At 35.0% G+C, this 23535-nt stretch overlaps 1 long non-coding RNA gene across 1 annotated transcript; it reads left to right on the plus strand.

Moving 5' to 3' along the window:
• On the plus strand, positions 1 to 23086 carry LOC141424064 (uncharacterized). Its single transcript, XR_012448887.1, has 3 exons — positions 1 to 313; positions 16049 to 21555; positions 22245 to 23086. It is a non-coding gene; the product is annotated as an uncharacterized lncRNA (long non-coding RNA).
• Positions 23087 to 23535: the final 449 nt, after the last annotated feature.

The following is a 23535-nucleotide window of genomic DNA, read 5'->3' on the forward strand; positions in this document are numbered from 1 at the left end:
TTCAGGACAATGCACAGTTTCCCCTATTCTGTGGAATTTCTTTTCAGGAAAATTATTTAACTTCCTTTTTGTCCATACCCTAACATGATAAGGAAGTAGCAAGCAAAAAAATACAACAACAACAAAAAACTTCAGCTTTTATAATGACTTCTCTTTTTGAATACCACTACCTTCAACTTTATAGCCTTCTCATTTCCAAAGAATAGATCTGTTTTCATCTCATGAGTATACTTTTGGGGATTCTGAAGTTATTTCTTAATACTCAGGAAGAAAAGTCCCATGATGATGCCACCTCAAAACTCTTGGCATATTGGTAAGGATTTGCTTTTATTTTTCTGTCATTTGGGAAATTGTTGGAGTGTGTATGACAATATATAATTTAATCTTATTGCATATAAGTATTATGCACTAAGAATAAAAATGGGGACAAAATATTTTCTTTTAAATTGAAAGGTTTATAGAGTCCAGAGTAGCAGCAATCTTGGAGTCTAAATCGAAATCCAAGAAAATGGAAAATCATTAATAATTCAATAAAGAAATTATGATAAAGAGTTGGGTGCAGTGACACATGCCTCTAATAAGTGACTCGGGACACAGAGGAAGGAGGATACAAGTTTGAGGCCAGCCTGGGCAAAATTAGAGATCCTATCTCAAAAGCAAAATACAAAGAAAGGGGGTTGGGACATGGCCCAAGTAGTAGAGCTTCTTTTCTAGCATACACAAAACCCTGGGTTCAATCCCCAGTACCACCAAAAAAAGTATGATAAAGGCTGGAGATTAGAATTCATACAAGTATATGAAGCTGTGAAAATAAAAAGGCCTAAATGAGAAATTCATATTGATCATTACCAAATCACTGGTTCAATGGTAAATGCTTTAATGATTTCAATTTAATTCACACATATAAACTATGATGTAGTTATTACATGTATAGTGGGAAGAAAGAGTGGTAACAAGTTATACGGTTGAAAGGAGATATGCTGTTTCTGGGAATTAAGATGCCTAAGTAGTGTTGAGGGTTTTGAAAATGCAATACTATTTCTGTTGGCACTATCTGTGTTTCATAACTAAAGGCAACATTCTTATATGTCAATTTAGTATTTTGTGACTTCTATGAATGAAAACTAGCAAAGTTCTAGAAAATCAGAGCAGAAATTCTGAGTTTTTCCAAAGATCCCATTTTGGGAAAGAGTTTCTACAGTTTGAGAGGCATCCCTAGCTCTTATCTGGTAAGGTGCAACAATGAATTCAAGGATATTCCATGAAGGATAGTTGGTTTAACTTTTAGCATATTGTCTGCCATGTGTCTAGTTTAAAAAGGAACAAGAAAGAGTTCTTGAATTTGATAAAATCATACTGAATTTCTGGCAATTATACTTTGATTAGTGATCCCTCTTCTCTCATCTGCACTGTTGCTCTATTTTTTGAGGGTCATCAGTTCTTGCCCGTGTTGGTGATGAGCTCACTAACTTCTTTCCATACAGCTCATCTGCGCTCTAACCACCTGTAAGAGATGGCTAATAAGTTTCCTGTGGTAATTTGGGCAGATAAAATGGTCTCCAAGGATAATCCACCTATTCCATGGCATTAAATTGTACTATCATTAGGAACTAAATAAGAAAATAAAAAGACCAATTTAGTAAGTGTTTTGGATGATTGGAAAAAAAGGAAATTGGGACACTAATTAGCCACTCCAGACTTATTTCTCCATCTTTAGCTCTACAGGGAGAGTTTCCTTATAGTTTGGATGCTTTTTACTAAGAACAAGACTTGTTGATGGACAAAAGTAATTATAATAATGCCTGTTCTATTGTAATATTAATGTAACATAAAATCTAGTCATTAAATGGTACTGATATAGGTAGCAACAGTTAGCAAAACAGAAAGTTGGGATGCTTGTTCTGTTTTTTTTGGTGGGACTGGGGTTTGAACTCAGGTTTTTGTGCTTGCAAAGCAGGCACTCTACCACTTGAGCCACAATTCCAGTCCATTTTGTTCTGGTTATTTTAGAGATGGGAATTTCACCAACTATTTTCCTGGGCTGGCCTGGAAGTGTGATCCTCCTGATCTCTGCCTTACAAATAGCCAGGATTATAGGTGTGAGCCCCCAGTGTCCTGTATTAAGGAAGTATCAGTGTCTAATCTCAAGACATTGTCTGAAAAAATCAGGTGTTCACCAAAGCAGCCATTTGGTGAGGGTCCAGACTGCTCAGTGCTACCTGCCATATTGTGCAAGTAAAGCAAGGTTCGTCTGCCCCATTACTCCACTGCTCTCCTAGGGCTTCTGAGTTCCTTATTGGGATTCAGCACATTCAGTTTAACTCTTACTTAATTCATCTTTTAAAATATTAAGAAAATATACTTAAAATAGTTCTTTAACAGTTATATTTTCAACATGTAAAATATGGTATTTTTTCCAACATTCTTTATGCATTTGCCCCTGTCAAGCCCTGCAAAATCTGTATAAAAGGATAAAATTACTCCCATAATTTTAGGTATAGGCAAGAACTTTCTCAATGAAACCCCAGCAGCACAACAACTAAGAGATAGCATAGATAAATGGGACTTCATAAAACTAAAAATCTTCTGCTCAACAAAAGAAATGGTCTCTAAACTGAAGAGCCCACCCACAGAGTGAGAGAAAATATTGGCCAGTTACACATCAGAAAGGACTGATAACCAGAATATATAGGGAACTTAAAAAACTAAATTGTCCCAAAATTAATGAACCAATAAAGAAATGGGCAAGTAAACTAAACAGAACTTTCTCAAAAGAAGAATTTCAAATGGCCAAAAAACACATGAAAAAATGCTCACCATCTCTAGCAATAAAGGAAATGCAAATTAAAACCACACTAAGATTCCACCTCACCCTGTTAAAATAGCCATTATTAACAACACCACTAACAACAGATGTTGGTGAGGATGCAGGGAAAAAGGAACCCTCTTACAGTGCTGGTGGGAATGTAAGCTAGTACAACCACTCTGGAAAAAAATTGGAAGCTACTTAAAAAGCTAAACATTGATCTACCATTTGATCCAGCAATACCACTCTTGGGGATATACCCAAAAGACTGTGACACAGATTACTCCAGAGGAACCTGCACACCCATGTTTATTGCAGCACTATTCACAATAGCCAAGTTATGGAAACAGCCAAGATGCCCTACTACTGACAAATGGATTCAGAAAATGTGGTATTTATACACAATGGAATTTTATGCAGCCATGAAGAAGAACGAAATGTTATCATTCGCTGGTAAATGGATGGAATTGGAGAAAATCATTCTGAGTGAGGTTAGCCTGGCCCAAAAGACCAAAAATCATATGTTCTTCCTCATATGTGGACATTAGATCATGGGCAAACACAACAAGGGGATTGGGCTTTGATCACATGATAAAGTGAGAGAACACAAGGGAGGTATGAGGATAGGTGAGACACCTAAAAAAACTAGATAGCATTTGTTGCCCTAAATGCAGAGAAACTAAAGCAGATACTTTAAAGCAACTGAGACCAATAGGAGAAGGGGACCAGAAACTAGAGAAAAGGTTAGTTCAATACGAATTAACTTAGAAGGTAACACACATGCAGAGGAAATCAATGTGAGTCAACTCCCTATATAGCTATCCTTATCTCAACTAGCAAAACCCTTGTTCCTTCCTATTATTGCTTATACTCTCTCTTCAACAAAATTAGAGATAAGGGCAAAATAGTTTCTGCCAGATCGTGAGGGGTTGGGGGGAGAGGGGGTGGGGGGGTAAGAGAGAGAGTGGGGAAGGGGGGAGAAATGACCCAAACCTTGTATGCACATATGAATAAAATAAAAATTTAAAAAATTATACCCATAAAATCCTATGAATTAATATTTTCCATCTGTTTTTAGAATTACCTTTCTAAATTGTAATTTTATTCATCATATCCTGATTAAATTCTTGGAATTCTCCAAAGTTCTCAGAATAAATTCTCATTTCCTTTGCTTACCCACTGCTTCTGCTTATCTCCACTTGCTCTTTCCCCACACATGGAGTATAAGTTTTACTGGATGCAGAACTGAAAGCAAACTGGAAAGGGAGGGAGAAGTGGGGAAGTTGGCAAAATTCTGTAGATAAAGTCACAAGACTGAAGAAAAGTGGATAGCCTTGGCAAATAATCAGGAGCACAATCAGCACTTATCATTCCAGCAAACTGCAAATGTTGATTTACTTGCATGTTGGGGTCATGAGCCTCTTGGTAGAATGCGAGAAAGAGTACTTATTCATACCTCTGTTCCCCTAACAGATCTGGTACACATCTTAAGTAAATGAATGAACAAAAATGGGGTGATAAAGTCAAGAAGAAAAGTGCAGTAGTAAAACTGGGGAGAAATTGGATCAAGGAATTGAGGAGTAAAGACAAGTATTCCCCAAAGGTTAATCAAAGGACTCTAAACAGCCTCAAAATTTGAACATAGAATGCAAACTTCTGACATCATTTGGTAAATTATCTGCTCCAGAACAAACAATTTGGTTGCCTTCTGTATGGTAAATGTTGTTACATTATCCTGGGATAAAGAGATTTTTGTGCAACTTCCTTGACAGGTGGAAGAATAATTCCTCTTACTGCTTCTATGCTACTTGGGTTTAGTTACAATGTCTCACATTTAATAGGAAGACATGGAACTCTATCTTGCTATCTCTTGTTTCCAAAGATTTTGGAAGATACTGAAGTCATCAGAATCTCTTGTCCACTAGTTAATTTGCATCCTGCTTCTAGTTCCCCTTTCCTCACCAGCTGTTTTAGTGAGTTCTGGGATATGATTATGTTTGCAGTACCAATACCCAACCCACACTTCCCTTACTCACTACCCAAAATAACTATTTCAAGGGAAATAGAACTTGCAAAACTAATTTGGAACTCCAGTAAATATGTATTTCATTTATAAATTTTTTTGCTGTTTGTTTCTTCTGATAAAGATCATTTCCAAAAGCAAAATTCATCAGAAAAAATGAAGATATCATATTTTTGCAATTAGAAAAATGTTAAAAATTTGCACAATACAGAAATCAAAGAATAAAATAAAGACAGTATATAAAATATTAGCACTCAGAGAAGAACACGCCTAAGAATATAAAATACCAATTTGTAAGATATCTTATATAGTTATAGAATATTTAAAGAAAGATTAGACATATTTTTTGGGTTTTCTTTTTGTGTGTGTTTTTGGCAGTACTTGGGTTTGAACTCAGGGTCTTGGATTCAAACACTCTTCTATGTAAGCCACACCTCCATCTCGACAAATTATTAACAATATAGTTCTTTACCTTTTTATTTCATTACATATCACTTGTGATATGATATCTTATTGGGCATAAGTTTCTATAATCTGTATATAACCAAATAGATTTTAATAAGATCTTGTGAGTATTTTAACTTCTTTAATAATCTTTTAAATAGATTATATTTCATTAATCTGACACAGGAATAATTACTTTCTAAACATTTTCACTATTTTGTATGTTTTAATTAGTGTCAAATTTATAGCCCAGATGATACCTTTTTTTGCTAAATTACCATTTTATTGCTGTTGAAATTGAATCATGGTAGTCAAATTCTCTTTTATTTTAAGTAAACACTTCCTTTCTTCATGCATTATTAATATTTCTGCTTAACGCTTGAACGATATGATATGTTTATACCCACAATTTGTATTATTTCTTGTCATGTTACAAATATTTTAATGTATTTACTTTTAAAAATGTTTTTAATTTCTTTGTTTAGTGTAATATTGATTAGACAAAATTGTCTAAAATATCATATGTGTCTAATATCATATATATATGTCAAATATATATGGCATATTAACCATAGTGAAACATATTTAAACCCATAATTTAACCAGGATTTTCAGCAACCCCTCCTTTCCATTTATGTTTTTCTTCTCTCATCCACCTGTCTGCCCCATCCCCCAGAGATGATGTCTATCCTGCATCCTATATTTCTCATTACACTGCTTTCTTATATAGTAGAAATCCACATAAATATAGATACAGAAATATTATTTAGTTTTACTTGTAAGCTTTATAAAATAGCTGCATTTAGTGTTGTCAGACTTGATTTTATCTTTCAACGTTGTATTTCTAAGCTTCATATCTGTTGTTGCAGTAGCTACACTTGTTTAGTTTTCTTGCATGTAACATCTGCTCTCCTTTTTAAGTAAATAATTCTCAATGAATTTATTTTATTGTTAACTGACTACTGTCATTTGAATTTTTAATTACCATTTTCAAGTGTGCTGGTGTATTCTTATCAATGTCTATGACATATTTTTGAGTGTTTATCTAGGCTTTATAGGAAGCAATATATTTATCAGGTGCTAGGATGTACATGTCTTCAACTCTTCAACTTTATCAGGTGGACTGAATTTCACTAGCAGTTCATCTGCATTCTTAACTATCTATATCCTCTCTCACATTTCAAATATCCAAAGCTGTAAATTTTTTCTAATCTAGAGAGTATAAAGCTATACCTTGATATTTTAATATTTAGTTTCCTAAATGCTAATAAGTTTAGGCATCTTCTATATATTTAATGGCCAAATCCCTCGTTTTATTTTATTTGTTTATTTATTTAGCAATACTGACACTTGAACTCAGGGCTTTGCACCTGCTATGCAAGCAGTCTACCACTTAAGCCTTGGCCCTAATTCATACCATCTGCTTCCTTCTGTGAAGTAGCCACATCATTTAACTATTTTGCCTAATTTTCTAAATATACACATTTAACAAATATAATATTGATATTAGTCCACATCTATTTTGCAAATATATTCTCCAAGTTTGTGACTCATCTTTTCACTTTAAAAATAATAGTTAATCTGCATCTTATTTAAGAAACAGTATTTACCCAAAGTAAATATTTTTTCTCTAAATGTTATAAACTTGCTTTCCATACATATGCCTTCATATTTCTAAATTCAATTTTTCTTTGTGGTCTAAGGATCTAATTTAATTTTGTCACCACCTCCCATTCCCATCTCTTACCCCCTTAACCCCAGATCTTCATCTGCTTCCCTAATAGTCACTTTTCTACTTTTTTTCTTTTTCATTCTTACCTTTATTATTCACTTGAATAACACAAATTGATTAAAAAACACATACAGAAATACATTTACAAAGAAGTGTTCTGAATAATTGTGTATTGGTATCATCTTGTTTAGAAATTAGCAAAGTAAAACCTGAATTATTTAAATTTGTGAAATATTTGCTTGAGTTAACTACTTCTTTGAAGAATGTAGAAAGGAACAATAAAATTATCACTATTTTAATTATTCAAATTATGAGTTATTCATTCTAATTCATTATTTTACAATTCTACTTTCATGACTTCCCCCCTAGATACCACAGTTATCTTTTTAGTCTTATTATTTATTTTGCAGTGTAGAATCTGTCTAATTTGATGAATCACCTTTGTCAATTCTTTCTATAAGTCATTGCTGAAGACTGTATCTTGATGTCTTGAAGTGTTTCCCCTGTTTTCTTCTAGTAGTTTCAGAGATTTAGGTCATACATAAAGTCTTTCATCCATTTTGAATTGATTTTTGTGTAGGATGAGAGTTGGAGCTCTATCTGCAGTATTCTATACTTGAATATCCAGTTTTCCTGGCACCATTTGTTACAAAGGCTATCTTTTCTCCAACATACATTTTGGCACCTTTGTCAAGAATCAGATGGCAGATTTCTTTCTTTTGCCTTATTGTTCTGGCTAAAATTTCAAGTATTATGGTGAACAAAGGAGAGTGGACATCTTTGTCTTATCCCTGATTTTAGAGGAAATGTTTTTAATTTTTCCCCATTTAACCTGATGTTGGCTATGAGTTAGCTGTGTATAGCCTTTATTACACTGAGAAATCTCTATGCTTAGTTTCTCTAGGGACTTTATCATAAAGGGATATTGAATTTGTCATGCTTTTTTGTACATCTATTAAGATGATTGTGCAATTTCATCCTTGATTCTATTTATGTGATGTATTATGTTTATAGATTTGCCAATGTTGAACCATCATTGCATCCTTGGCATGAAACCAACTTGACCATTCTGCATGAACTTTTAAAGTATTGTATTGCATTCAGTTTGCAAGTATTTTAGTGAGAATTTTTGAGTCTATGTTTTTAAAGGATATTGGTCTATAATTTTTTATTGTTGTTGAATCCTTATCTGGTTTTAGTATCATAATAACACTAGCTTCAGATTTTGTTTTGGATGTGTTTTTTACCTTTTCTTTCACAGAATACTTTGATAAGCATTGGTTCCTTCTTCTTTAAAGTTCTGGAAGAATTCAGCAGTGAATGTATCCAGTGCTGGGCTTTTCTTTGGAGACTTTTTATTACTGCTTCAATTTCATTCATTGCTACTGGTTTATTTAGGGATTCTCATATACATGTTTAGAAATTTATCCACTTCTTCTAGATTTTCCAATTTATGGAATGTAAGGTTTCAAAATATTCCCAAAAATCCTCTGGATATCAGTGCTCCCTATACTATCTCCCTTTTTATCTCTACTAGTTTGGGTCATCTTGTTCTTTTGGCTAATTTGGCAAAGTGTTTGTCAATTTTGTTTATCTTTTCAAAAACCCAACTCTCTGTTTCATTTTTATATTTGTATTATTCTTTTAGATTCTGTTTCATTAATTATAGCTCTTATCTTTATTTCTTTCTTCCTACTGTTTTTGAGTTTGGCTCATTATTGTTTTTCTAAGAACTTGAGATGCATCATTAGGTTATTTGTTTGAGATCTAACTGCCTTTTAATGTACTCTCTCACAGCTATAAACTTTCCTGTTACAGTTGCCTTCACTACATACAAATAATTCTGGTATTTGCATTTCTATTTTCATTTGATTCCAGGAGTTTTAAAATTTCCTCCTCAATTTTTTTCAATGACCCACTGATCATTCAACTACATATTGTTCATTCTCTATGTCTGTGTATGATTTCTGCAGGTTTTCTTATTGATTTCAAGTTTCATTCCACTATGATTTGATAAGAAACAAGATATTATTTGATGTTTTTATATTTGTTAAAACTTGCTCTATGACCTAAAATATGATATATATTTGGAGAAACTTCACTGATTGCTGAAAAAAAGGTGCATTGTGCAGTTGTTGGATAGATCATTCTGTAAATGTCTGTCAAGTCCGTTTCATCTACCATGCAGTTTAACTCTGAAGTGTCTTTCTTGACTTTTTGCCTAGATTACTTAGCTGCTTGTTACCCACCATTTTATAGGTACATATCAGTACCTTGATGTGTAGTAGTTTTTGTTTTGTGAAATTAGATGCACAATCACTGTATATATATTGATAATAATTACATATTATAGATGTATTATTCCTTATACAAAGTATGGAATCAGCTTCTTTGGCTCTTCTGAGTAATTTTTCCTTGAAATCTGCTTTTAATTGTATGAATGTACCTATTTCAGCTCACTTTCAGATTCTATTTGCTTGCAGTATCATTTTTCAGCATTTTACTGCCAGTCTGTGTATGTCTTTGCTGGTGAGGTGTGTTTCTTGCAGGAAGCAAATTGTTGGATCTTTTTTCTAAGCATCCAGTCTATGTATTTTAATTGGAGAATTAAGACCATTTACATTCAGGTTATAATGAAAAGACATGCACTAATTCTTTTTCATTTGTTTTGGTTTTTTGAACACTTGAAAAGCTGTTACTGTAGGGGGTGGATGTCCAGGGGTGTGTCTTTATCCCCTGTGTGTTTTATTCCCCTATACTTATATTTGAAGTTTGAGTGGGAGTGGTTGTGTTTAGAGCACTGAACATTGACTCTTAGCTGGGCTGATAGTGTCATTCAGTGGTAGAGCATCTATGCAATGTAATCAAAGTGTCATGCTCAATCCTCAGCTCTTTACAGAAAAGGAAAAACAAGTAACAGTAACCAATAAGCAGTAAGCCAGGTACAGAAATAAAGTAAAAACCAAGTACCAACTATGACACCCACCATTCTATAACAAAAACAAAATGATGGAGGCAGAAATAATACAACCAAAATTCTGAAAAATGATTAAAAGAAAAAATAACGAGAGAAGAAAATAGAAAGCTTGAGAAAATAGAAGAGTCAAAAAATGGAAAGGGAGAAAGTTGGAAAATGAAGAGCATGTTTACAAAAGAACAAACCGAGGGAAAAAGAGATGAGAGGGACAGGGAGAGAGGGAGAGGGACAGGGACAGGGAGAAAAAGAGAGAGAGAGAGAATAAAAGAACTTTACCATTAGGAGAAGAAGAAGAAAAAGAGTAACAAAAATAATATTTATAAAAAATGAAAAAAATTATATCTATGTATCTATATCTATCTATATATCTATCTCTATAAAGGTTATTGTACCATACTTTATATTGAGAAATTCAGAGCACTTCTGAAGAGGAAGCATGCTGAGCAGCTCCCAAATCAGCTACATTCATACTGCCTTTCTTCTCTGCATCTACTTCTGTACCAATTTTCCCCAGTACATCTCTCTCTCTTTCCTTCTCTGTTATGCCTTGCCTCTGCCAGTACACCTCTGTGCCACCATGGACTCAGTGATAATCCAGCCTTTCTTGTTCTCTTTTCCAATAACCAGTCTCTGGGTCTCTCCAAGTCTCTGTCCAATAATAAACTTCAGTGTGCTTCCTCCATCACCCATCTCACTGAGAAGCTGTTTTCTGAGTTGCTGAGAAGCCAGTGAGTACTGTTTGTTTCTAATCCACCATATTAGCCCCTCTCTTATTTTTACTTTGAAAGAACCACAAACCTGTTTTAAAAATGTGTGAGAGACTGTGGTTTCAATACAGATGTAGTAGTGTTTTCTAACCTATTTTCAGAAGTGATATTCAATCACTTCTGCAACATTCTACTAATTAGAGAAAACTATCAAGTCATCTTCTATGGCTGATGTACTTTCTAGTCAAGGATGAGTATAGAATTTTTAAACCTGTTAAATCACCATAAGAAAAGGACTAAGACAGAAAGAAAAAAAATGGAGGATCTGAACCAATTCAGGATATAGTACATAGATACATGGAAATGTCACAATGAAACTCCCTGTAGAGCCATCTTATACAAATAATATATTTTTTCTCAAAAATGGAGGACAGGAAGGTAAAACAGATCCTACCTGGGAGCTGGCACCAGTGGGAGGGGTTGGATATAAGGAAAGTGAATAAGAGGGTGAATATGGAAAACTATTACATACTTATATATGAAAATGGAAAAGTGAGACCTGTTGAAACTATTCTAAGGGGAGAGAGAGGGATATAGGAGAATAATGGAGGGGGTAAATTTAACATATATTGTAAGCACTTTTGTATTTGTCACAATGTATCCCAGTACAACAATAATGTAATAAAAATGTGATATAATTTATACAATAGAAGCTTATTCAACCTTTAAAAAGTACATACTTCAACATGGATGAACATAGAGGACATTATGTTAAGTGAGGCAAGCCAGTCGCAAAAGGACAGAAAGTAGAAGGATGGTTGTCAGGGGCTGGGAGGAAAGGCCTGGGGCATTGTTGAATGGAGCAGAGTTTCAGTTTGGGATGGTGACATTTAGGAAATGGATGGTGGTGACTGTTTCACAACAATGGGGATGTACTCATTGTCATTGAACAGTCCACCTAAACATGGTTAAGATGCAAATTTTGTTATGCACATTTTATAATTAAAATGTTTTCCAGTTCTAGAACCATTGTTTGAAAAGAAATTTTGCTTTACTGCACTGAGTTACATTTGTGCCTTTATCCAGTATCACTTCAACCTTATATATATGGATCTGTTTGTGGACTCTGTATTCTGTTTCATCAATCTGTTTTGTTCTCCCTTGCAAGTGTTATATTATCTTGATTAATGTCTTGTGGCATTATATTGGGTTTTAAAGTCAGATAATATAAATCCTCTGACATTTTTTGGACAGTCTAGTTTCCTTGTGTTTACCTATGAATTTTTAAGTCAATTTGTCAACTCCTATTAAAAAATCTTTGTGGGGGAAAAATTTAAGGCAGGTGATATGAAGAACCATAGGACATATTAAGGACTGACTTTCCCTGAAGCAATTGTCCACCTCTGGTTCAAATACCTGTGATTACAAAAGGTATATTAAATATTTCAGTCATGGATGACCAAATCTTCATCTGCCACAAGACGTACTGTAGAACATATTTAAATTATTTAATGCTAAAAGTGCTCAAAAGTATTGAATTCTGTCAATTTTATTAAAGAGGTTATAAGTGTGAGGATTATTCTGTCAACATTAGAGGGTCTTCTTATTATTAACTTAATGTAAAACATGACCTTTAAAAGCATGAGATTCAGGGGGAGTTGCCCTTATTTGAAATGCTAGGGACCGAAGAGTTTTTCACTTTAGATTTTTTTCAGCTTTGGGGATGTTTGCATATGCATAATGAATTATCTTGGGTTTAGGATACAAGTCCAAACACAAAATTCATTTATGTTTCATATATACCTTGTATGAACAGGCTGAAGTAATTTTACATAATATTTTAGTGCACCTGCTTTGATTATGACAATTCACATGAGGTGAGGTGTGGAATTTCCACCTGTGACATGATGTGGAAGCTCAATTTTTTTTCAGATTTTGGACCAATTTAGAATTTGGATTTGAGGGTCAGGGACGCTCAACCTGTATATTCTCAGGTATAGGTTCTTTTAAAACTAACCAGCTAAGTGACTTTTCCATCTTTCTGCCTACAAAAAACAAACATTTCCTTTTCTATGGTTTGTATTGATGAGAATAGCATCAAAAGGAAAGTTGCCTTCATTTCCATTTTAAAATGAAAACAAAACTATGCTTAAGATGAACTTTAGTTTTCTATGGTGAAATTCAAAGCTTTCCACCTGAAATTCCCTCGTTTTTCTTTTCCTGCAGGTTATAACAACATTCAGATTAAATTATAACCATTCATCTCATCTACTTATGTGTTCTACCTTCTAACCTGTGCTACCTCTAAGTTGTGTCTCTGTCTTTCTTGAAGATGGAACATGTCTGAAATTGATCCCAACTGGTGGAGACAGTCCCAGCTCTGAGAGAGTAGAGGAAATCCCAGAGGGAGTGGGGTAATTTGTGTGATGACAGTTGAATCACTGCTGTCGTGATTGTCATATAAAAATAACTAGCACATCCATTTTTCTCATTGTACCTGGTCTTGAAAATGCCATTACTGGGCATGGAAAAATTTGGTTTGTTCACGTTCCTGTTGTAAGCATGATTCTGCTCTCTGGGAATGTCAACACCAGGAATGGGGAATCCATGACTATAGCCATACAGATGATGCTGGTGCAAGCTGTTATGGTAACAGTCTACCTAGGTTAAATAGTAAGGTAATATGTCATTTAGAAAGCATCTGGTGGAATCAAAGAGTTCCTATTTCATCTTTAATAGCATCTGTCTGGGAACCATAGAAAACACTTAATATATTCTACACTTTTTCTTTCTTCCAAAGCGATGTTCAATTCTTGTTCCTTAGTATAACTATAATCTGAGTTTAGAAAGAAATGAAGAAAGGAGAATACCTTTTAATTGTCTTTTGTCATGTGTTGCATATAAGGCAGGCTAACAGGGACAGGTGGCAAAAACAAACCAGAAGCAAGAGCTAAAACTGAAAAATTGCTAGATCTGAAAGATTAAACATTGTACTAAAGAAATTACACACATTCCTTTTCTTAGCACTTTCCAAATATCACTCCCCATTTTACCATTAAGTAGAATATACAGTAGGGATAATTTCTCTCACCTTACTCAAGATGAGTAATATGTCTACAACTTTAAAAACATCTGATACAGCAAGTCTTTTGATCAAAAGAGGTCCTATAACAGATATAAAAAACAAGGACCCCATGTCAAAGATACTTTGATTAGTAAGATCATCCTGGACCCAATGTCTCCATGCTTGAATAATAACATCAAAACTTTGCAACAGCAAAACAATTGAATGTTACCAGGTGCCTAACATACTGAAAATACTTATCTGCAGGAAACTTAAATTCCCCTAAGCTACTCAGCTACTATCAACAGTCCCGATAGGAGAAAACCCCAGTTTGCCTATAGTCAACACACTGCGGGCTCGTGGCATGTTTCCTCCACTATCTCTTGCTGGCTCTGTATCACCTGCCTAATAAAATCTTTTCCCATTGCCAACTTATGACTTGTCTCAAAATTCTTTTCATGAATATATTCAAAAGCCTATAACTGTGGACAAGGTAATGAGGTGAAAATCTTTCTCTCTCTCTCTAAAAAACAGATCTTCTTCAACCCCTGGTGATAGGTACACTGAAAGAATAAATATCCAAAGCGAAATAAAGAATATCATACTAACAATTGACTTTCCACCATAAGATGTTTCCTTGCCTATGTATTTTTCCTTAGGAAATAGTTTCAAGTAACCCCCTTTAAATATTAAGATTTCTTTATACTTTTGGTAACTTCCTTCTTAACAGGGTTGTCTTCTGCGTCCCCCTTTTGATTCTATTTCAAGCTCAAAGTTGGGCCCATTTCTGACATGCCTGTTGTCTTTCTTATAAACAAAACTGATCTGGGTTTGAGGTTGATAGAAGGATTCTCTCTTCAGAGAGAATGGAGGTGAAATTTTATGAAAAGTGAGCAACTGTCTGTGATGGAACATTCATGTGTTGGAACATGAATGCTGCCACTGTGATTTACAGGCTGCTAGGATGGCCATGTTCTTTCATTTTGTGGAGTCATTACTAGCATAATTGCATTCTTTCCCATCTGGTGGGTTGATATTTCCTGTAATGGGAGTAATTCAACACTCAGGAATTGTATCCACTGTGAATGGAGAAATCATGAGTTTTGCAGCCACTAGATTGATTTGTTAGAGTAAGAGTCCAAGACTTCATGTGGAATAAAGGAACAATAATCCCTCCTTTGAACATGTGTAAGTGAAACATGAAGACATGTGTGGCTCTGTCTGTGATTCTAACTTCTCTCTCCATACTGTCAATATGCCATGCAGATAATTAAGTTGTAAGGAACTCACTTTCTGTGGGCACTCACTTTGGAAAAGGAAATGGTTTTACCTGGACTGAAAACTTCCAGTGTGAAGGAAATAAACTTCACGTTGCATTGTGTACAACAATACACCACCCAGAAATTACTAATAACTGCAATAGAGAAGTTGGAGTTGACTGTGGTTATAAGATCATAAATGACTTTAATTGGCTCTGTAGATGGGGAGTGAGGGGCTAGAATTGAAAATCAACCGTCTCTTCTTTAAGGTCTTTTCTCCTCCTATATTTAAATGCCTGACTGGTGAATGACAAATCCCAGTGTGGGGGACAAGTAGAAAATCAAGGTGCTTGAATACTGTGACACTTGTTAGGACCTGGAATATGCCAGAGACATATGCAATCAACTCAGCTGTGGAGCTGATCACTCACCACAGAAGAGAAATATATTGGAATAAGGAGTGGTTGTGTATGGGGACACAGGTTTCATAGCTTAAGGAATGAATTACTTCTAGATAATTAACAAATGGCAGTCCTTGGAACACTTCCTTGTGCCCAGGGAAGCACCATCTCTGCACAGGTAAGAGAAGAATGCTATGATTATCTACCACAATGCAACCCAGACCTGGTAAGAGGGAGAAGAGATTAAAGGAAAGATAAGAAAATTGGGGAGGTGAGATAACATGACAGTCCATGGGTAAGAGACGATGATTGCAGCCAACACCTCTCTGGTGTTTGTAAGTAGATATTATTAATAAAGACAATTTAAATCAATAACAAGAGCTCCACTTTATCATGGAATGCCTCAAAATTTTCCAAGTATTCTTATCTTACTTTTGCCCCATTTCCTTCACTCCCTCACTCAGAAACAAAGACCCACCCACTACTTTCATGCCTTGTACATTGATCTGCCCCATATTTGTCTGCATTCCCAGAAGATGGCACTTTCATTTGTTCAGATATGTGAATCAACAGTCCTAGGAAATGCTTTGCAACTGTAAAAAATACAACCTATTAACTGGACTTTCTCTTCTTAGGAGATGAACATCTTCATTTGGATGGTGGAGGCTGCTGTATCAGGAGAATAGAGATCTACCACAAGGGCTCTTAGGACACCTTCTATGATGATAGCTGGCACCTGAATGATGCCCACATCATTCAGCTAGGCATGATGTGGCCTTCAATGCCACTGGCTCTGCTCATTTTGGGGATGGATTAGGGCCCATCTGACTGGATGACATGAACTGCACAGGGGAGGAGTGCCACATGTGGTGGTGCCCTTCTCGAGCCTGGAGGTGGCACTAGAAGGCACAAAAAGAATGCAGATGTCATCTTCTCAGGTCTGTGCTGCAACTCTTGCACCTCCTTATCACATGGACACTCACATGCACACATAGATATGCATGCAACACATTGGCAAAGTGTAGTGAAAAGTGTGACTAAGGAACACAGAAATTTTTATTTTAATTCTGTTCTTACACTGATTTCTTAATAGCATTTACATGATACTTTGTCTGAGTATCATTTTATAATTTATGAAAATGGAGTGTTTATCTCAGATTCAGAGAAGGTTAGATTCCAAGAGAAGGACTTTGCATATCATGTACTCTGACCTTGAGGCCAAAAGATATTGAATAACTTACTTAAGAACACAACTAATAAGTAGCAGAAAAGGGTTAATGTCCTATTTTTTTCTGAATCTAATATAAGTTGTAAAGTAGAATGTAGCAAGTTACATTTTAAGTTGATAAGTTTCAAGCTCAAATACCACCCTTGAAAAAACCCACGTAAATCCTGAAATCATATAGTGTCCTTGGTTGCCATTGGCAACATCCTATTAATGGGTAGGAATGTTTATGAAATTTCACTTGAGCTCTAACATACTATTTCTAGGAGGAAAAATATGGATTCCTAGGGAGAAATTTTCTGAAAATCTAAAGGAAATAATACTAGGTTTCTATCTAGAATTCACAGCTTTAGGCTCCAGTGAAACTTAAATGGAGAGCCATTCTGGGAGATTGGAAGTCTATTACAAAAGGACCTGGGTCAGAATTGGCAGGAGGACATCACTGTAGTCATAGCAGGGTCTATGTGCAGGCAACTGGGCTGTGTGGAGAATGGAGCTGTTAATCTCACCCCTTTACACAAGACAGGCTCTGGACTCATGTGGTTGGTTGAGTTCAGTGTCCTAAGACACACTTCTTAGTGCCTGTGTGCCCATGGATGCTGAGAATATCCAGCCTGGCACAAGAGACCCGAATCACATGTGAAGGTGGGTGTCTTTCTGAATGAATACTACCTGCCATTGAAGCCCTGTGAAACAATTTTCCACAAGAGCAAATCTTTCAGTTTAGGAACACATGACAGACTCACTGAAAAGAGTCTGATGATAAATACTGATTTATCACTGATTTCACAGGTAATGTGATTTCACTATTTTGGTTTAATATTTTACAGTTGTATTTTTAAAGTATGAATTGTCTCTTTTGCTTCCTTTAAGCCTTCTGTGACCAATTGGGTAAAAAGCATGTAATAGGATATCAACTCATAAAAATATGGAGTTTTTTTGAAGAAGAAAAACAAGATATGTACAACTTGTTTTGGACATTCTAGAAATCTCAGAACTCTAGAGGAAGCATGTGAATTAATTGGAGAGGCTAAAATGTTCCAATTTTTCCTGCAGGATTTCCAACATAAGAAATTATTTATAAAACACTTAGATTTATCCTATTAAAATGTAGAATGTTGATTATTATAATATGGGAAAGTTTGAAGTGATAAATAATAAAATTCATTCCACATTTAATCCAACTATCAGAAATAATCATTGCTAACATGCAGAAACACCATTAGTCTTCAAATTTTAATTTATGTATGTGAAATTAAGATAATATATATCTGTATATTTAGTGTGAGATATATGCATGTAATGTATAATATCATGTGATATTTAGACATATAATAGTATGCATAAAGAAGGATTTCTGTATCCTACATTTTCACATAAAATTATACTATGAAAATCTTCTGTCAGTAAATAGTCTTCAAATGACATATAGTATTTTATCTTGTCAACAGAAATAGTCATGCATTTATTGACAATAAGACTAACTTTCTTTCCATGTAAAGCAGTACAAATAATTCCCTTGTAAGCATTCTTATCCATTTTGGTGAATCTGTGATTATATCTGAAGATTATATTTCTAATCTATAATAGTGGGTAAAGTGAATGGATCTTTTCAAGATTATTTATACATGCTCCCTAATTGCTCCCACAGAAAGTTTGTGTGTTAATTTTCATTCTTATGATCAGTCCATGAGACTATCCATTTTTATCTCACTGTTTCTACCAATGTTACACAGAGAGAAACATATACACAGACTTACACATACTTTCCCAAATTAAATTTGTAGCTATTTCAACATAATTTGCATAGGTTTGATTAGTAATAGCATGAAAATTTTTCCATGAATGTTGTTTACTTGTGGTTGATATTTAAATGTTCTTTCTTTTTTACTATTATAATCTTATCACAAAATAAAATCATTTATAAAACAAGAAATGTAAAAATACAGAAAAGCATTAAAATATAAGTCTCAGTTAAAATCTCATTGCTAGTTGATTATGTATTATCTGTTACATTCATGAGAATAATATATGTGCATATATTTTATATATAGTCATATATCTCATTGCAAAAGAGTTATAATAGTATGAATATTTGTGTTGTATGCTCTTCTGACTCATCAATGCTTTCTCATGATAAAGCAGTCTCCTTTAGAGCATAATATACTATGATTTGAAACAATGACCCTTCTTGGATGCTTACAGAATTCAAGTTATCTTCCCATTTAAAATAACATCACAATAAAAATCCTCAAGCCAAGAACCATCCAGTTTTTGTTGGATCATCAAGTATGTGACCTGAAGTTTTGGATTTCAACTTTATTAAGTTTTAACGTATCAATATTTTCCTTTGAAATTTTGTATCTACATATATGCAATGATACTGTAACTTAGTTTTTATCTCTTTATATTTTCTGTTTTTCTTTTTATAGGTTTTGATTTTAATACTGAAGCTTTATTGCAATATAAAATGAGTACAGTGAAATTCTGCCAGTCTTTATCATCTTTGATAGTCTATAGGTCATAATTATGTTTTAATATTTGAAAAAAAAATCTATATTTTGGATGGTAGTTCTTTAAGAGAATTTCCAAGATTACTGGGTTATTCTAATTATTAGAGTCGTTTTGTAAAAGGATTAAACAAGATAGAACTGAGAACCATCTTTTGAATATATTGTGATATATGCATTTTAATGATGTGTTGGTGAAAGGTAGAAACTCATCTAAAAGTATTAGTGATTCAGAGATAAAGCATGAAGAAAGACAATAAATCAAATTCTTTTAAGATGTTTGGCCATCAGAGAAAGAGAAAGAAGAGAGATAACATGATAACTGAAAAAGGGTTCTTGTGACAAGAGAAAGAAAAAATATATAAAAGGTATGTGCTATCAAGTTAGAATTAGGGATGAGAAGTTGAGGTCATGGTTTTCTGAACAGATGACAAATTACCTAAAAGTTCATGGTCTACTGAACCAGTAGCTTTTCATATACTATTAAAAGAAGCTGAGATAAAATAGGGAGATTCTATTTCAACCTTTAGATGCCTTTAATGGGCAGAGGTGAGGAAAAGACTTAGAATATTAAAGACCATTTAACAAAATAGTGAAGACTGATACATAAAGAAAAATAAGACCACAAAAATGTTGAGGGTTCAGCAGAATTTTCTAGTGATAAGTTTATGAAATCAGTTATAGTTATCTGCAGTAAAATTTGGTATTTTAGGAAGTGGCCTAAAAGAGGTGGGAAGTTAAGCTCATACTGAATTTATTTATATGCAGCCATGTAGGTATGGTAGGAAGTCACTAATGCCACAGTGTCCTTCATCTAGACAAGAGAATGTGTGTCATCATATCAAGCTATATCATACTTACTTTATAGGGAGAGAAATGGAGGCAACAGGGACTGATAATTGGAAGGAATAGAAGAAGCAGTGGTCTGCAGATCATACTTCAGTCAAACAAATGCAATATTTGGAGTAATTATGAGAATGAAAGAGGCAAGATAGGAAGTTTCAGTCAGATGCTTAGGACACTGGAATTTTGAAAATTAAACCACTTTGTTTTGTTTTCAAACAAGCAGCAGTAGAAAATAGATATCTAGTTTGGGACTAGTTGGAGATATCTTACTTCTTGGGCATACCTAGGATAAACCACAGGCATGTGGGGAAAGGGGCATATTCACTTTATAGGTTATTATCTAATCCATGTAATAATTGGAACTCCTTAATACACCCAGATTCACCAATTGCACATGCTACTTTCTAGTCTTCCTATTCTAGCATTCTCCCAACTTCTTTCAAAAGAAATAGCAGTCATTTTTGTGCTTTTTTAGATATAAGTTAGGGGAAGAGGCACCAAGTGCTCTCAGAGAATTGGGAGCTGTCATAAAGGCTCCAGAATGAGTGTGGGATGATTCCTGGCCCTGGCACAGCCTTACGTGATGTGTGGGGCAGTGGCTGTGCTCTGTATGTCCTAGAGGAGGCAGCATTTGGCCAGGGACTGGGACCTATTTATTGGAAGAGAAGAAGTGCAGGCCAATGAGCCATTTCTATGGGTATGGAACCCAACTCTGGAGACAAAGATGCTGCTGGTGTGAGGCAAGTGCGAAGAGGCTAAGCTTAAGCTGGGCATCTTGCTAAGAGTAAAGGACATTGGGAAACAGATGGCATTGAGCTGGAGGGTTCTGGGATTTCTTGTTGAACAATGGAAAGTCTGTATGAAACTATTATTTTCCTTAACTAAGAAAGATACAGTCCACAAATTATCTAAAATAACTCCCTTAAGAAAGCTGGATTTAGATGCAAAATTTCTAATCAAGGAGATTTTGAGTGATATTTTAGATGACATTCAATGTTCCAAAATGTACAACTCTCTCTATCTCTCTCTTTCTCTCTCTCTCTTTCTCTCTCTCTCTCTTCCTTCTTCCACCCCCCACCCCTCAAGTCAGTCACCAAACTTCTCAGATACAGTTCTGCCCACCAATGATGTCATCAATAACTAAGACTATATGGGAATCGACAGGAGGAAAGTACTAGAATAATCAAGGAATGCTGGGAAATGCAGAAATCATGAAATTAGGGACGGCACTAATAGCTCTAGGTCTTTGCTCTGTAGACTTCTCTAGAAAAATTCCTTTTATGTATGGAGAAGGCTATCCCTCAGGGATAGAATTATCCTATAAGCCCTCATTCTCCTCAACAACTGGGGAACTGGTCCCTTTTTCACTGTGCAAACTCATAATTAATAGCTACTATTTTAATAACTATGTTTCATTTCTATATAGGTCACTTGGCACTTAGTTTATCTGATGTCTTGAGCTCCTTCTCCTGATTCTGTTTATTTCTTGTGTGGTCTCAACTGTAGAAACAAAAATACCTGCCAAACAGAGGTGGAGGGTCCCACAAAGGCTGAAGAAAATGTGAGTTACTGGGACCAAGGGCACCTGGGATGGGGGAATTCCTGCAAAGAAAATAAAAACATTTATTACCTTGATTGACTCATTAGAAAGTGGCAGGACAAATAGAGAAGCACATGGAAAGTTCATGGATCATCCAGTTCACAATTTCCATTTATAGAAATGAAACACTTTAGAAGCTGTAACCTACAAAATAGATGAGGGGGTCTCATGATTAAAATGTTAGCTGATGAAAGGTAATTGTATGCTTTTGTCCAGGCTCTCAATTGTTGAAATAACTACCCAACAAAAAATGTGGAGCCATGGTAAAGGGTTAAAAGCAGGGACATCCTATAGCATTTATTGTTGTTTGGTCTTTGGCTAGAAACTGTACCTTTCCAAGATCCAACTTCCTAATCTGCAAATTGAATAAAATAACATGACTATCTCATTGTATTGGGCTGAGTTAATTATCCATATGAATGGTGGCCACCACATAGTAAATGCTATGTACTTAGTAATAAAAGTGGAGGAATCTCAAGACTTCAGCAAAGAAGAGAATTAATTTTACAAATAATAAGAATTCACTTTCAGAGATAGGATAATTGGATTTTAACCCAGAGTTATTCATATGTTTAAAGCCTTACAGCTGTGTCCTAGTGTAAGGGGTAGGCCACCTGGACTTAAATCCTAACCTTGATCCCCTTCCTCAGCTTCATCTAGGGGAAGGGATTCTCTAGAGAAGGACCTGATCCATGAAAAGGACACCTGCCTTGGGAGAGAGGACTTACATCTGACAAGCACTTCAGGGAGCCTGTGACTCCAGGTGCCTTCCTTGATGGAGAGGGAGGGAATATGACGAAGTATCTCTGACATTTAGAAATTCTCACTAGACAGAGGTACTTCAGCCTCTTATGCATGTCACATGAAATTAAAGTAAGTGTGGAAGAAGATGAAAGAAAATAAGAATCAGAATTAAGAAAATTAAACCAGATGTGTTGGCACATGCCTATAATTCCAGCACTTGGAAAGCACAGACAGGAGGACCACAAGTTCAAAGCCAGACTGGGCTACATAGCAAGAATCTGCCTCAAAAATAGTTAAGAAAATTGGAATCTACATCTTCACTCACTTATTTCATCCCCAGTATTATACTTAGTCCTTGGCAGTGGTACCAATCAGAGAAAAGTACTCATTTAGTACTTCTTCAATAAAGCCATAAACAATCATTACTTTAATAACATGAAAAACAGGTCATGCTAAAGGGAGGTCATATACAAGAGAGGGAGGGTAAAAGAAGAAAGTCAAAAAGATGAATATGGCTGATGTACTCTCTACACAAGAGTTAATATACAATTTTTAAATCTGAAATCAACATTAAGAAAGAGACTAAGGTAGAAAGAGGGAAAATAGAGGAGGTGGACCAATTTGGGCTATAATACATACATACATGGAAATGTCACAAGGAAACCCCTTGTACAGCTATCTTAAACAAACAAAAATGTCATTTTCTCTCCTTTATAAAATCAGAAAACAGGAGGGCAGAACAGGTCCTATGGGGGAGTGGGTATCAGTGGGAGGGGGAGGATGTGGGGAAGGAGTATGGGAGGGGTGACTATGGTGCAAATACTGTGTACACGTATGTAAATGGAAAAATGAGACCTGTTGAAACTATTCCAGGAATGTGGGGAGGGGAATGAAGGAGAAAGGTGGAGGGGATGAATTCAAATATGATATATTTGATATATTGTAAGAACTTTTGTAAATGCCACAATGAACCCCCACCCAGCACAACAATAAAAAAAATCATTGATTTTTAATTTTATTACCATCCCTATTTTTAAAAAAATGTGAAAGGCAGCTTCTTTAGACATCCTTGTACATTATTTTCTTAATATTTTTATTTTCATAAAACACTTCAAAGCATAAAACTTCTAATTATTTCTTTAAAGAAGTCACTATAAGTGGGACCACTGTGACAATATACACACAGTCTGGCAAGTG

The sequence above is a fragment of the Castor canadensis genome, chromosome 6, assembly GCF_047511655.1.
Source record: "Castor canadensis chromosome 6, mCasCan1.hap1v2, whole genome shotgun sequence".
Taxonomy (NCBI): Eukaryota; Metazoa; Chordata; class Mammalia; order Rodentia; family Castoridae; genus Castor; species Castor canadensis.